General features: G+C 36.0%; 1 pseudogene across 1 annotated transcript; it reads right to left on the bottom strand.

Moving 5' to 3' along the window:
- Window positions 1-982: 982 nt before the first annotated feature.
- Window positions 983-4648, bottom strand: LOC147497099 (uncharacterized; annotated as a pseudogene). The gene is made up of 5 exons (XR_015196700.1): window positions 4463-4648; window positions 2797-3010; window positions 2591-2663; window positions 1964-2129; window positions 983-1185 (listed from the first exon to the last, which is right to left on the bottom strand). The product of XR_015196700.1 is annotated as an uncharacterized LOC147497099 (transcript).
- Window positions 4649-6303: the final 1655 nt, after the last annotated feature.

Genomic DNA, 6303 nt, shown 5'->3' with positions numbered 1-6303 from the left:
GTATACACACACTCTCCGGATATTAGGTTTTCGGATTCATCTTCTTTAAGATCACTTTCATGGTAGATCACTGTGTCGTGCTTTTCATTGCGACTTGCTACTTCACAGATATCATGATACGTGTGCTAGGGTCACACGAACCATTTGCCGTGTGAGACACACAAATGGCTAAGCATTCTACTTAAATGTTTCTCTTAGAAACCTTCTTCGCCGTTATTGGGCGAGGGAGATGTTGGAAATAAGGTTGGATAGGCGCCCACCAAGATAAGGATAAATCCATCGATATTAGATGAGTATAGGACTCTATCCTATCGGATATTAGATGAGTATATATGACTCTATCCTATCGATATTAGATGAGTATAGGACTCTATCCCTATCGATATTAGATGATATATGACTCTATCCTATCGATATTAGATGAGTATAGGACTCTATCCTATCGATATTAGATGAGTATAGGGACTCTATCATATCGAGATATTAGATGAATATAGGACTCTATCTTATCGATATTGAGGGGTGGGACCTCTATAAATAGACCCCCACCTCTCACATATTATTGATAATCCAAAACAACAAGAAAAGCTCTCTCTCCTTTAATGGCAGCCTCCAACATTTTCTAAAGTAGAAGCCAGTAATTTGTGGAGATTCCATAGGTGGTATCCTCCCTAGCCATTGTCAGTTCTTGGTTCTTGGTTCGTGAAAAAAGGTTGCTTCCCGTTCGTGGTTGGAACTTGACTCCAGTAAAGTTAAGAAGAAGAAGATCTTGAGTGTGCCAAGAACATCTTCTCCTGTAGATCAAAGCTTGGAACTTCAAATTGAAAGCTGTGACCAAGGTACGATCTTCTGTTTCCGCTGCACTATTTTATGCATGTGGTATAACGTAATTGTATATATCGTAGGAATCATGCATGAGATATCGATAAAATCCTACACAACCGATCAAAGCATGCGAGCTATGGTGAGGCACAAAAAAAAATTTGGCAAAAGAATGAATGAAATATAAGAAATTGCATACAAAATGAATCGAGGACTGCAAGTTTGCTTCGTAAATTAAAAAGCATCAAGCGTAAGAATCAGTAAGGTATCAGTCTTCCTTATGACATCCTCTTCTCAATTGCACCCTCTCTGAGGTGGCCAAACTATATAAGTCACTTTCCCTTGGATTAAACCCAGTGGGATCTGCAACAAAAGGAAGTTAATGTCATTCAATTGTCAGACATAAGTTAAAAGCAAGTGGTGTATATAACAAACCCCCCTCGTGCCAAAAAATACAGGCTCCTGATAATATAACCTAGTCACATTCAATTAAAATTTACTCAGAAAGAAAATTTGAAAAGTCCTGTCACATGGACACTTCATAGTCTAAAAAACATCTGTGTCCAACACATGGACACACAGACACTCGTTGTGCAAACTATGTCAAACTAGGGTTTTCTTTTGAACCCTAAAAGACTGAGCCATGACATGCCACTTTCATAGTAGTTTATTTGCAAGGAGCTTTGTAAGGTCATAAGCCCAAGAATTAGTTCTGTAACTAAAGAAAAATAATAGTTTTCCTTTCAATTAGTTGTGTCCACGTGTCGGACACTCCATACCCATGTCTACGTGACTTAGGAAAAATCACTAGACCAACTGGTAGCAGAATAATTGATTTGCCAGTCCACAGAAAGTGATGGCTTCATAGTCACTTAAAACAAAAAAAAATCGTCTTCAATAATACTTTGTGAGAGGAAAAAAATGAGTAACAGGATGAGCCAAGAGCATGGCAGAACTTACTAGCTATGACCATGCTGGTAGCCTGGTACAAGACTTAAAAGAATTCTTGACATATGATAGCATTGTACATGCACGCTGGTATTCACATTATTTAGATTAATAATAATTGTTAAGATTGTTGTTTTGGATGCAGTATGTCCATGTGAATCCCATAAGAATATGACTTAAAAAAGAAACAAACCGGCCCAAAAGTTCTTGAATCCAGGCTAGAAGAAGAATTGTCCCCCTCAACCCAGCAGTGCCCTTCAGGAATCATCAGCGTGTCGTATGCATTAGGCATGTTGATCAAGTCACCTGGCAAGCCAATTATTCTTTTTACCACTTTCTCCTTATAATTACTCGGTGACCTGTTCAGTTTATAGAACAGTCCAACATAAGAACTTCAAATACATATATAAAGAAAGAAAAAGAAAAATAAACATGTATTCCTCTAATCTTTGGAAATAGAGTAGTTTTCAGTACTAATTGAGGTGCTACATGGATAGCACACATGACCATGTATTAGACCAGATGCTAGGTAGACATTACGATTTTCTGCAGCATCAAATCATATTTGCCTATTTGGTATTATACATCGTCTTACTAGCAAAGCCAAAACGTTATGCAGATGTAAAGCAAAAGACTGAAATAGGGTAAAATGCACAATTCAAGCAGTTGTGAGCATTGAAACAGCAGAAAATACACTGCAAACTGAAGAATTGACCAACATCTGTTGGCATGCTGTGTATATGGAAATAACGTGATGTTCAGGACAGAACTATTATGCTTTTAGCTTAATATATGTAATAAACAGTGGACAGTAGATTACCGGAAGACGACGACGTTGCCATGAGTAAATTTGTACTTCTCCAAACAAAACTTCGTTATCAATACACGATCATCTGCAACAAAAACACTTATCAGTGTACAGCAATAGAATGTAACATTAAGTGATTAAATGTGGTCATTCAAGAATTCTTGATGTTTTATCATATTGACCATGACTTTGGCAAACCAAATATAACGATGCCTTACCTGTCAATAATCCTAAAAAAGTATTTGGGCTAGGATTAAATGTGTAGGATGCATAGACAGGCCTCGCACAGCCTGAAAACTACAATATCGATCTGAAATAGTGAGGCCAATCAATCCACCAGTCATCACCTTTTTTGTAACATCCCACAGAAACCGACTTCCCATGTCCAAAAGTTCCACAAAAAGGTGCTTCTCAAGGGAGATATAAGAACATCTGCACACACCATTCAATTTATGTATCAGATTCTTACATGGAAGTTACATACATGTCTAAAGCCAAACGGTCAACTATATCAAGACACAGTCCAAAACAGGTGACATGTTGACAAGCCCCAAACCTACCCAAAGCAATGGTTCAATACTACACAGAGTGCAGTAGATATATAGAGGCATACAACCCAACAAAATAAATCCTTATTCTCTAAGAATTTAGAGAGTAAGAATATCAGTACTAAACTAATAGTTAGTACTCGTACGACGAGCAAAAGAGAGTAATATATATATATTTTTTAACTTTTAAGAGAACCTCAGTTCCCTCAAACCTTTGCTACATTACTCGAAAGATAAAGGGATGTATCAGGACGTGGTAAAAGCAACAGCATAAGGTGCACACAGGTACATCCATATATTTTGTCCTTGCCCAAAGATCTTATATGCATGTTCTAGGAACAAGGGGAACCAATCATAACTCTTAAGTAAGACTAGCACCCATTGTCTTCCCGATCATTTAAATTATTCTTGAAAACCAATATCTCTACGCCAAAAAGCAATTGGTAGAATGCTAGGCTCTAAGATGATATAAACTCTCACACCAGGGCACTCCTTTTATTTCCCATGGAGAAGAAATATAGGAAATCAACACAAAGAAGCCACTCAATGCCTGTCAATAATATTAGCTTGATTATGAAACCGCTTACTGCTTAATAAGGGCCTTATTTCTATCATTGAAAAAAAAAGGAAAGTCTTATTGCAAGACCATAGCTTTTGTAATACTTCGAAAAATGTCACAGAAGTTATTGTTTAAGTGACCAGTCTCAATCCCCTTTCTTCCTACTAAAGCAAAAAAATGCCCAAATAAGAATGCTATTACATCTAACTATATAATAACACTAACTCCTATAATAGTCATAGCGAAATGCTATTAAATCCCTCAATCCCCAAAACTAACATGCATAATATGATTATCGTGGTATCACTTCTCAATCTAATATAAACTTTAGACCATGTTAGTTTCTGTTTCAATTTGTTTGAAAGATCCAGTACAAATATCACGATGGTGAATTGGTGAATCTTTTATGAATATGAATATGAATATGAATATGTGAACCCCACGACCATCAAATATGTTGAGTCATTGAGTGGAAGCTGAACGTACCAGTCTTAAACTTCAAGGATAGCCTAACACAATACTATAACGTCTATAAGCATATGCTTGCCTTGGTTCATGTTATGTAATGGTTCAAAGTATATTTTAGTGTGTTGATGCATCTTTCACAAACAACTGTTTAGTGTCTTGATGCATCTTACGTTTCATTGTTGAGAAAAGGTGGAATGATAAAAATTTAGTCAGTGAACGGGTTGGCTTTTGTTACTTTTACCATCATATTCCGAGTACGTACATAATTCTATTATTGTTACACTGAAGCGAGAAGCCATAGTTTGTTACCTGAGAAATCCAAGAGAAGCCTTGGCGAGACCGAAATTAGAAAGGACAAGGCCTACAAATGGCAACGTTGGGTTCGCCCGAGTAATTGAGAGACGAGAGAGAAAAGAGACGGTCAGACGACATTTTGGACGCCACCCGTAAGCCCAAGAAATTATCCACACTCCAGACTCCAGAGTCCAGGGATATTTTCTTCATTTCATTAGATATTTCTGAGAGTGGGATTCCGAAAAGCCGAACGTTAGCAGTTTTAACACCCCAACTTAACTTATGGAGTAAGCACCCCTTCATGACCACCCCTCCATTATTCACAAAGCAAGCACCCCACGGCACTTTTTAGAAACTCATTTTTCACAATAAAATATTTTTGTGGTTTTTTAATTTTGTAGAATTTTGTTTTTGTGACGTACTAGATTCTTTTATGTTTTCTGTGGAAAAATGATTCCGTAACAAAATGCATTATGTGGATTTTGATGTTCATCAAACTTTTTTCAAAATAATTGCTTTCAAGTCTTTAGATGAAATTAAATCAGATCTAAATTGACGACCGTTGGGATATGACTTCATCTAAAAACATAAAGGCTTTGTCTAGTTCACGGAAAAGAAAAATGATAGAAAATAAAATATTTTTCTGAAATTTGAAATCTATCATGTGTTTGGTAACATACGGAAAACAAAAAACATAGAAAATGGTTTCCCTAAAACATAAAAAAACAAAGAAAACAACTCACTTAAAATAAAAAGGGAAGTTGTTTTCTATTTTCAAGCTAGCGAACTAGAAAAAAATCCCGACGACAACTCACGGCCAACGAACTAGAAAAAAATTGATAAAGCTCGAGAAGGTAAATTTTCCTCTCTCTTCTCTCATTGATTAATGGTGGTAGTAGTAAACCTTAATCTCCCTCACTTCTACATTGGGTGTTTAGATCTCGAAGTAATTGGTTTCAAACACATCTCCTTCGATCAAATTTGCGTTTGTTCGAGTATAATAAGGTACTTTTTTGTTATTTGATTCAAACCATCAGTTAAAGTATCAATTTGGGGTCGTTGTTGTGATTTCTTTGTACCAATTTGTTCATTTTTATGATTTTGTTGAGAATATGCTTTCATTTTTTTATGTTTTGTTGTTTATGCGGTTTGGATGTTGTAGATATGGTGTTTCGAGATTGTTGATGGTAGTTAATTTGTGTTTATTGATGTTTATATAGTGATGAGTTGTTCACTTTGTAGAACTTTGTTACTGTTTCATGTTGGTTTTGAGTATGATATTTCCTTTTACTTAGATGAGTAGTGAGAACGATTTTGACAGGACGCGTAAGGTAGCTGCCGTGGTTGGAGCTATGGCAGCGGTTACAAGTGCAAAACAACCATTTTCACACTAGCAGATAGCATACCAAGGAAGCCATATATGAATCGTGACATCGACAGAAAATTGTATTTGGATGGTATAATCAATGATAATAGTGAGTGTTACGATCTTTTGAGGATGAGTAAAGAGTCATTCCGAAAGTTGGTTGTTTTATTTAAAAAAAAAAAATTTGTTAAGAGATTCAAGGAATGCTAAAGTTGAAGAGCAAGTTGCTGAGTTCCTTCATACTATAGGGCATAATGTTAAAACCCGAGTCATCAAGCATAATTTTTTACGTTCGGGGGAAACAACTAATCAGTATTTTCATATTGTTCTAAAGGCGGTTCTTAGTATTTACAAGGATCTAGTGGTGGAACCAACCGCTGATATGGAAGCACCTCCAATTATACGATGTAATGAAGTGAGATTCTGGCCTTGGTTTAAGGTAAAATATAAATATATATTATTTTTTCAAAATTGTTAAAAGTTTTTGATA

This window comes from Coptis chinensis, chromosome 5 (assembly GCF_015680905.1).
Source record: "Coptis chinensis isolate HL-2020 chromosome 5, ASM1568090v1, whole genome shotgun sequence".
Taxonomy (NCBI): Eukaryota; Viridiplantae; Streptophyta; class Magnoliopsida; order Ranunculales; family Ranunculaceae; genus Coptis; species Coptis chinensis.
Note: the sequence above shows the minus strand (reverse complement) of the source record. Positions and strands in the feature narration are given on the sequence as shown.